Here is a 9,802-nt window from a genome sequence, read left to right as displayed (position 1 = left end):
CAGGCTGGAGTGCAGTGGCACCGCTCACTGCAACCTCCGCCTCCTGTGTTGAAGGGATTCTCCTGCCTCAGCCTCCCAAGTAGCTGGGATTATAGGCGCATGCCACCATGCCCGCCTAATTTTTAGTAGAGACGGGGTTTCACCATGTTGGCCTGGCTGGTCTTGGACTCCTGACTTCAGATGATCCACCCACCTTGGCCTCCATGTCTCTGTTTTCTATCCCTTTGAGCAGCTCAGTTATTCTCAAATGGTAGTGTGTATAAGAATCACTTTGAAGAAATTATTTAAAATACAGAGTCCTGTATTTTATAGCTCTTTCTTCCAGAGTTTCTGTTTCTGTTGGTTGGGTGTGGGGCTCAGAAATTGACATTTTAAGAAGCATTCCAGGTGGGAAACTTTTCTTTTTTTTTGACAGTCTCACTCTGTCGCTCTGTTGCCCTGTCACCCAGGCTGCAGTGCAGTTGCCATCTCTGCTTACTGCAACCTCCGCCTCTCCTGGGTTTCAGCAAGTCTTCTGCCTCAGCCTCCTGAGGCCACTACACTTGGCTAATTTTTGTATTTTTAGTAGACTTAGGGTTATGCTGTCCAGGTTATACATTCCAGCTCTCTGGTGCTGTTTTTCTCTTTTTCAGGACTAAATCTTTTACATGGATTATCTCATTTAATCTTCACAATACATGATTATTTAAGTGGTAGTTACTATTGTTATCTTCATTTGCAGGGGAAGAAACTGCAACATGCCCATATCACACAACAAGGAAGTAATGGAATTGAGATTCTATCCTGGGCGCCAAGCCATTGTTCTAAATCTCTGTCCTGTACAAGATACAGCTCGGTAAAAATTAGTAAAAACAAACAAACAAAAAAGGGAAGGTTCCTGTGAGTCTTTTTTTATTTTTTTGAGACTGAGTCTCACTCTTGTCGCCCAGGCTGGAGTGCAGTGGTGTGATCTCGGCTCACTGCAACCTGTGCCTCCCGGGTTCAATTATTCTCTTGACTCAGCTTCCTGAGTAGCTGGGATTACAGGCGCCTGCCACCATGCCCAGCTAATTTTTGTACTTTTAGTAGAGACAGGGTTTTGTCATGTTAGCGAGGCTGATCTTGAACTAGTGACCTCAGGTGATCTGCCTGCCTTGGCCTCCCAAAAGTGCTGGGATTACAGGCATGAACCACTGTGCTTGGCCTTCTGTGAGTCTTTATGATCCACTGGCCATAAATTAGCGAGAGGCAATGAAGATTAAATGCAGAAAGATCCAGTTTGCTTCCTAGTCTTAGTACATTGCCAGCTAGGCATGAGTAGTCTCCTTATCTCCGTTGTCTGAGAATGCTGTCCTTTGGCTCTGAGGTCCAGATCCACAAAGAGAGAGTGCTGACTTGATGTCAGAAAATCAAGACAAGGTCTAGTTTAATTATGGAACATAAAACAAAAACTTTACTTCCCTTTTAAAGTTAAAAAAGGCAAATCTGTTTCCTTTCTTTTAGAGTGGGATTTCCCTCCTTTGTTATATGGCATTTTAATCATTCTTACGTTCTTTACAAATCAAACAAACAAAAGATAAAAAGAAAAATAAACCTGCCAGTAGATAATTATGTTTTATTTGGGCCACTGTAAACGGTTTAAGAGCAAATCAATGAATTTCATTTATTTAGTTTTATTAAATTAACTCAGTAATAATTCTGGGATTGGTCAGAGTAGCAGAATGAAGAGATATTGGAGTATACTACTGTTGGGACACTCTGTGGAATAGAGACGATTGCTGTTTGGGCTGAGTGTGGTGGGTTATGCCTGTAATCCCAGTACTTGGAGAGACCAAGGTAGGAGGATCGCCTGAGCCCAAGAGTTTGAGACCAGCCTGGGCAACATTGTGAAACCCCATCTATACAAAAAATACGAAAATTAGCTGGGCATGCTGGCATGCACCTGTAAGTCCCAGCTGCCCAGGAGGCTTAGGTGGAAGGATCCCCTGAGCCCAGGGGGTCGGGGCTGCAATAAGCTGTGATCCTGCCACTGTACTTCAGGCTAGGTGACACAGTGAGACCCTGTCTCAACAATATATATTAAATAAAATAAACAATAGCTATTCGAACAAGAGTTAGAAAATCTAGTCTTGTCAGCATTTAAAGAGGAAAAGACAGGCATGAAATGAAAACTCAATGTTGTAGGGTTTTTTTTGTTATTTAGTTTTTATTTCATAATCATAAACTTAACTCTGCAATCAGCTAGGCATGGACAGAAACAAAGAAAACATGGAACTCAAAGGGACTTGCAGAGACAGCACAAAGATTATAGGATACTGCAAGCAAATGGGGTGGAGGGGTGCTCTACTGAGCTAGGGATGGAATGGCAAACTTTTTAGAGTCACCCACAGTCAGCAGTGATGATTTTCTTGCTTGTCTTGCCATTCCTGGACCCAAAGCACTCCATGGCTTCCATAATATTCATGCCTTCTTTCACCTTGCCAAAGACCACATGCTTGCCATCCAACCACTCAGTCTTGACAGTGCAGATGAAAAACTGGGAACTGTTTGTGATGGATCCAGCATTTGCCATGGACAAGATGCCAGGACCTGTATGCTTTAGGATGAAATTCTCGTTATCAAATTCCTCCCCATAGATGTACTTGCCACCAGTGCTATTATTGTGTGTGAAGTCACCACCTTGATATGTAAACCCTGGAATAATTCTGTGAAGGAAAGAACCCTAATAACCCAATCCTTTCTCTCCAACACACAGAGCATTACAGTTTTCTACTGTCCTTGGAAACGTGTCTGCAAACAGCTCGAAGAAAACATGGCCCAAGGGCTCACCATTAATCACGATGTTGAAGAACACGGTGGTGCTGACCATGGCTGATAGAACGGGGCTCCTGGCAGTGGTGTTTGCAAAGCCAGTGTTGTAGGTTTTAAATGAGCAGCAGTACCCTGGCCTTAGGTGTTGTTAAGTGTGCCACTTCTCTTGTCCTCACATTTATTTGTCATGTATGGGGATTAGATTAAATGATCACTAAGGCTTGAGTTTACAGTTGTGTAATTTCCATGTCATTTATTCATTAGCCTTATTATTATATTTAATACAATTGTAGTCATTATGAGTGCAGAATAGAGCATCAGACAAATGTTATTCCATGAATATAACTTTAGCACACTACTGATGCTGAAAGTTCAAAATTATAGGAATATGGATATTGCTTTTTCAAGTGACAACTCCAAAAATAGTTGGCCAGTGCCTTAATCTGTCACTATCTAAACAAATGGAAGAGAATCCATGTTAGAAAAAAACTGCAAATGCTTCATCAATACTAGAAAATAGAGTAAACCCAAAGGGAAAAGTAGAGGTGAAAGCTCCATCTGGTGGTTAACATCTACAATTCCAAGAAATTGACATTATACTCCACTGGACTGCAGTACTGGAACCTCAGTTTAGAAATATCTGTGGGTTCTGAAGTATGAACATTACTAGCTGTTACGTATTAACTAATATTTAATGGTGGAAGTCAAAGTCTTTCATAGGGTGTTTAGAGTACTTGACCCAAAACAGTTCCTGGGAAAAAAGTTGCAAGATCAAATATCTTTAAGAAATGTTCTTGGCTGTACATGTCTTTATTTGACCACAGAATCTTTCCCTGTCTTTTTAATCTCTGGCATTTCTTTAAAATGCCAGTTTGAAGAAGTAGTGAACTTAGGAGTATTTGCTTTTAAAAGACTCTTTTGAAGAGAGCTTATATGAGATTTTATATTTTTTTACAATCTCTTGTATGTTCTGACCTTCCTTTCACAGGAGTTAAAAAAAAATTTCCATGCTCTTTCTACTCTTCCTCAGGTTGAAACCTCCTAACCAGCATACTAGAAAAAATTATAGGTGTAGTGGTTCATGCCTATAATCCCAATACTTTGGGAGGTCGAGGTGGGAGGATCCCTTGAGTCCAGGAGTTCAGTTCCAACCTGAGCAACATAGAGAGACCCCATCCCTATTAAAAAAGAAAAAAAGAGGCAGAGCACGGTGGCTTATGCCTGTAATCCCAGCACTTTGGGAGGCTTAGGCAGGCAGATCACTTGAGGCCAGGAGTGAGACCAGTCTGGCCAACATGGTGAAAACCCTGGAATTATATGTGTGAGCCGCTGCACCAGCCTGATTTTTGTCTTTTTTTTTTTGAGACAGAGTTTTGCTCTTGTTGCCCAGGCTGGAGTCCAATGGCATGATCTTGGCTAACTGCAACCTCAACCTGCCGGGATGAAGTGATTCTCCTACCTCAGCCTCCCCAGGAGCTGGGATTACAGGTGTGCACTACCACACCCAGCTAATTTTGTATTTTTAGTAGAGATGGGGTTTCTCCATGTTGGTCAGGCTGGTCTCAAACTCCTGAATTCAGGTGATCCACCTGCCTCGGCCTCCCAAAGTGCTGGGATTACAGGCGTGAGCCACGATGCCCTGCCGATTTTTGTATTTTTTACAGCATAGCTTGGAATAATTGATCAGTAAGGATGAAATAATGCTATGGATGATGAAGTAGCAGAATGTTCCAACATACAGGAAAAAAAAAATTAGTAAATCCCAATGGATCTATATGGGAATTGCAAACATAATGAGTTTTATTCTATTTTGTAATTTTATGTATTTTATTTTTGGGACAGAGTCTCACTCTATCACCTAGGCAGTGGCACAGTCATGCAGCCATGCCATCATGGCTCACTGCAGCCTTGACCTCCCGGGCTGAGGTGATTCTCCCATTTCAGCCTCCTGAGTAGCTGGGATTAAAGGCACACACCACCGTGCCCTGCTAATTTTTCTGTTTTTGGTAGAGATGGGATTTCACCATGTTTCCCAATCTGGTCTTGAACTCCTGGGCTCAAGGGATCTTCCCCCTTCAGCTTCCCAAACTGCTAGGATTACAGGTGTGAGTCACCACATCTATTTTTTTAGAAAGTAAATTTTCTCTTTGTTGTTTGGAAGACTTCTATGAAGGAATAAAAATCGTGAAATATCAATCCTTAAGAGCAGAACTCACAGCTGGGTGTGAGTAATCCCAGCACTTTGGGAGGCTGTAATCCCAGCACTTTGGGAGGCTGAGGTGGGTGGATCACCTGAGGCTGAGGGTTCAAAACCAGGCTGACCAACATGGAGAAACGCTGTCTCTACTAAAAATACAAAATTAGCTGGGCATGGTGGTGCATGCCTGTAATCCCAGCTACTGGGGAGACTGAGGCAGGAGAATCACTTGAACCTGGGAGGCAGAGGTTGCGGTGAGTCGGGATCGAGCCATTTGCACTCCAGCCTGGGCAACAAGAACGAAACTCCATCTCAAGAAAAAGAGAATAGAATTCAAAAACAAAAAAACCCCAAAAAACCAAACAACCCTGAAAGACTGAAGTTGGGTCCAGAAGATCCTGATCCTTATAGTACATCCAAGGATTAAAGTCATTCATCTTAAAGTACATAAAGACAGATGCAACTGCATTTGTTATCCATCCTAACATCTACTTCATTGTAATAGGGAAACAAAACCTTTGATCAACTGAAAACAAAGGAATGATGAGTTTTTAAAAAGACTTCATTGAGCTGGATGGTAAAGATGCCTTTCTGGGTACCATGAAATGAATGTAACTACCAAAGATGCTATACTTTGATTTGTTCATCATTGAATTCCAGGATCTTTGTGGATCTTCTCATCAATGTTGCTATGGTCTGAATGTTTGCGTCCCCCTACAATCTCATATGTTAAAATCCTAACTGCTAAGGTGATGGTATTAGAAGGTAGGGGCTTTGGGAGGTGAATAGGTCATGAGGGCTGGCCTCTCATGAATGGGATTAGTACCCTCGTAAAAGAGACCCCAGAGAGCTAGCCAGCCCCAATACAGTTCGAAGGCACCATCTATGAATCAGAAAGCAGGTCCTCACTGGACACCAAATCGGCTGGCATCTTGATCCTGGATTTCTCGGCCTCCAAAACAGTGAGAAATAAATTTCTGTTGTTTATGAGCTACCCAGTTGAGGGTATGTTATTATGGCAGCCTAAATGGACATAGATCTATGTCTTTTTACCCTACTCATTCTTAGATCTTGTCACTTTTTGTGGGTGTACTTATTCCACCTTTGTAACATTACCCCTGCTGTTTACATGATGTGCTGTCAAGAATCCTTGTTAAGGTAGCACCCTGAACCTACTTTATTTGGAGGCTTACACTAATTCTTGGCTTTTGATTCCCACTGCCCTCTTCAGGATTGTATTATAATTTGACAAGCAAATGCATCCTCTTCCACATTCCAAAACAACTTTAGTATACACATTATAGAAAGGGAAATCTATGTTTGGTGTTGGTATCTTATTTTTCATGAAGATAAGCTGTGAAGGACAGGGATCAGATCTTTTTTTCTATTCCATAAAATGCTGATATGGCTAAGCTTTGCAAGATTTTAGGTGTTAGGGCCGGGCGCGGTGGCTCACGCCTGTAATCCCAGCACTTTAGGAGACTGAGGCGGGTGGATCATGAGGCCAAGAGATCGAGACCATCCTGGTCAACATGGTGAAACCCCGTCTCTACTAAAAATACAAAAAATTAGCTGGGCATGGTGGCGCGTGCCTGTAATCCCAGCTACTCAGGAGGCTGAGGCAGGAGAATTGCCTGAACCCAGGGGGCCGAGGTTGCGGTGAGCCGAGATCGCGCCATTGCACTCCAGCCTGGGTAACAAGAGCGAAACTCCGTCTCAAAAAAAACAAACAAAAAAAAGATTTTAGGTGTTGTCATATATGTAATTAATTCCATGGGAAACCCCTCACTGAAGGATGGGGTTGTCTGAGACCACCAAGCTCTAATGTCTTACCAATCTGTTCTTTTCTCATTTTGCTCTTTTCTTGGAAAAAAAAGCATTGAACACATCAAGATGAATCAGCCAAATATTGTACTGTGTGTGTGTTGGGGGGTGGGGGGAGACAGAGTTGAGGTGGCAGAGGCAATGTAGGAGGAAAATATAGGCTAGAATACATAAATAGTACGTAAATTTTTCCGGGCCAGGGATCTGGGCCTACTTTTCCTGCATCATATCACCAGCATCTCAGTTGTGTCTGGCACATAGTAGGTGTTCATTAATCATTTGTTGCACTAAGCCAAAGAATGAACTTCTCACTTTTTTCAGAGATGTGGTTTGTGATTCTCGGAATCAACCAGGGTCCTAAGATGTCCTGGAGGTCGTCTCTATTTCTCTCGGTGAGCTAAGGTGTCTCAGTGGCACCAGTTCTCCACTCTCTCTGACCTGCAGGGAGTGGGATCCGCAGTGGCTTCGGCGAGCTGGGAAAGGCGCTCCCCCGGCGCCGCCCCTTTCTCGGTCTCGCTCTGCACAGTCCAACGCCCCTCGGTCGCCCGGCTGCCTGGGTCGTCCGGGTTCTTTCGCCCCTCTGGCTTGGTTTCCGCTACCTCTCCTCCCTTCTCGCCCTCTCGATCCCTTTGCCCACCGCGTGTCATTCTCAAATCCTGCGCTTACAAGCTCTGGGGGCTGGTAGCCCGCCCCGGTAACTCTGCGCCCGCCCCTTCCTGCCCCCTTCCTGGCCTCACGCCCCGCCCCCCTCCCCTTGACGTGGCAGAGGCGGCGCCAGCCATGTTGGCCGGGCGGAGGTCTTGGCGGAGGCCGGGGGCGGGGCGGTGCCAGCCCTGATTGGGGTGCCACGGACTGCTCCTGCTGGGTGGAGAGGACTGATTTTGCAAGGCGGAGGCTGCGACGGGTCCGGTAGGAGGACAGTGAGGTAAGGGCCGCCTCTTCGCTCCCAGCTACCGCAGGTGCGCAGCGGGAAGCCGGGGCCGGGTGTCGGCGGCGGGCTGGCGGCTGGGGTCCTGGGGTGGTCCCGGCTTTGCCCTCTCGGTGCTGCGGGCGCAGGCTAAGGGCCGGTCCGGCTGTGGGAGCGTTGAGCGCTGAGCCTGCCACCCTCTCATCCACCACGCTCTGCTTCGCTCTGCCGGTGCCAGGGGCCCGGCCTCCTCCCCCAGCTCCCCTGGATTAGGTGGAAAGATGGGAGTCGTGTGGAAAACGGTGGTTCGAGCATCTCGCCCAGCACCCACTCCCACCTCCTGGGCCACCCACCTTCTCCACCCAAGCCCATCGTCGCTGCTGGGCCCTTGGACTTCTTGTTTCATTCCTTGCTTGATAAGGAGTGTCCTAGACTTTGAACTGAATTGACTACGTCACGCGTAATTCGGCCTTGGAAGTTAAAGGGGTTAAGGGGAAAAGTGCTAGGTAAAGCTAATGCCTTGGGTTTTGATTACAAAGAGTTCAGTTTTCCAGCAGGACCAGTCCTATCCCATTGGGCTTCCTTTCTGCCGTAGGTAGTGTTTTCCTATTTGGTGGTAAAGGTACTACCTGAGCAAAGTCATAGCAAATCTACATGAGTCCCTGGAGTGGGGGTGTGGAATTCCCGTTTTCACGTGAACTCCCTCAACCTCTACCCTTCAAAGCCATGGATAACTAGCCAAATTAACTTGATTTAAAAAAGTTTTAGATTTAAATATAAATGCATGTTAAGTTTCCTTCTCTTTTTCCTCTGGTAGTGAATGAGCATCATTTCAGAAAGTCCAGCTATTTTTAATTGATTTACAGAATTTTAGAGTTAGATGGGACCTTGTGATTTTCTAATCCAAGTCTCTCATCTTGCTGATGAGAAAGTTGAGAATTCAGAGAGGTTAAATTGTCCAAGATCATAAAGCTCATTGCCAGAAGTAACTGAAGACAGTTCATCGAGGATTTTACAAGTGAAAAGGAGACTTTTGATTAGCTGCTAACAAATACATCTAATTGGAAGGAACTCAAATTTACTTGGCAAGTAAATTTCCCATTAGATATGAATAAAAGGGCTTAAATTAGAATATTGACAAACTATCATAGGGAAAGTCTTTTAACATGCCTTTAAAAGGCTTGGGCACATATTTGATATACTAGGTTAAAGTGACATAATGGTTTGCTTCTTAGCTTTTAGCTCTACCATGATGAATTATTTAAAGTAAATTGTACTGAAATTGGACATTTCATTAGAATAGTCTTTTGTGTTTTGTATCACTTTTTTTTTTTTTTAAATAAAGATTAGTGGCCGGGCATGGCGGTTCACGCCTGTAATCCCAGCCCTTTGGGAGGCGGAGGTGGGCAGATCATATAAGGTCAGGAGTTTGAGACCAGCCTGGCCAACATGGTGAAACCCCATCTCTACTAAAAATACAAAAATTAGCCGGGCATAGTGGCTTGTGCCAGTAAGCCCAGCTACTCGGGAGGCTGAGGTGGGAGAATCACCTGAACCTGGAAGGTGGAGGTTGCAGTGAGCTGTGATTGTGCCACTGCACTCCAACGTGGGTGATAGAGTGAGACTCCATCTCAAAGGAAAAAAAAAAAATAGTATGCTAAGTCTGCATTCTAATATAGTGTGTGGAATAATATTTCTTTGGTTTAATACTTTCATGCAAACATGTTAGTATTAGGGGAGAGAGTGCTTATCAAATAATAACATTTTATGAAAAGCTAGCTTGTAAAAGGACTTTGTTTCAGATATGCCATTTTTGGACATGAAACTAAGCCTGGCAAATTTTGTACTTGAATTCGTGATTTTAAGATTGCATGATTTCTACTATAGAAAGGTGAGGGAAGTCAGGGAAGTGTTGTGCATAGCCATGTAATTGAACCAATGAGAAACAGGTGGGACTTTCTTCAAACTACTGCTGGAAAGTGAGAATGTGAGAAGTATAACAGATGTGATTTAGCAAGCAAATCGATCTTAGAGCAGAGAGATTGTGAGGAAAAAATGTGAAGGGGAGTTGTGCTCAAATATTA

General features: G+C 44.2%; 1 protein-coding gene and 1 pseudogene across 2 annotated transcripts in view; one reads left to right on the top strand and one right to left on the bottom strand.

Moving 5' to 3' along the window:
- Nucleotides 1-2,339: 2,339 nt before the first annotated feature.
- On the bottom strand, nucleotides 2,340-2,848 carry LOC105728739 (peptidyl-prolyl cis-trans isomerase A-like; annotated as a pseudogene).
- A 4,779-nt stretch (nucleotides 2,849-7,627) lies between these two features.
- SEC23A (SEC23 homolog A, COPII coat complex component) overlaps nucleotides 7,628-9,802 on the top strand; it is a 68,221-nt gene continuing 66,046 nt past the window's right edge. The window contains exon 1 of one of the 2 annotated variants that reach the window (XM_012469269.2): nucleotides 7,628-7,736. The gene's annotated coding sequence lies outside the window, so the exon portion shown is untranslated. The remainder of the gene's footprint in view (nucleotides 7,737-9,802) is intronic. The other variant, XM_012469280.2, reaches the window with a different exon arrangement.

The sequence above is a fragment of the Aotus nancymaae genome, unplaced genomic scaffold (genome assembly GCF_030222135.1).
Source record: "Aotus nancymaae isolate 86718 unplaced genomic scaffold, 86718_ANA_hifiasm-v0.15.2.pri h1tg000062l, whole genome shotgun sequence".
Lineage (NCBI taxonomy): Eukaryota > Metazoa > Chordata > Mammalia > Primates > Aotidae > Aotus > Aotus nancymaae.
This window is presented reverse-complemented; position numbering and strand designations above follow the sequence as displayed.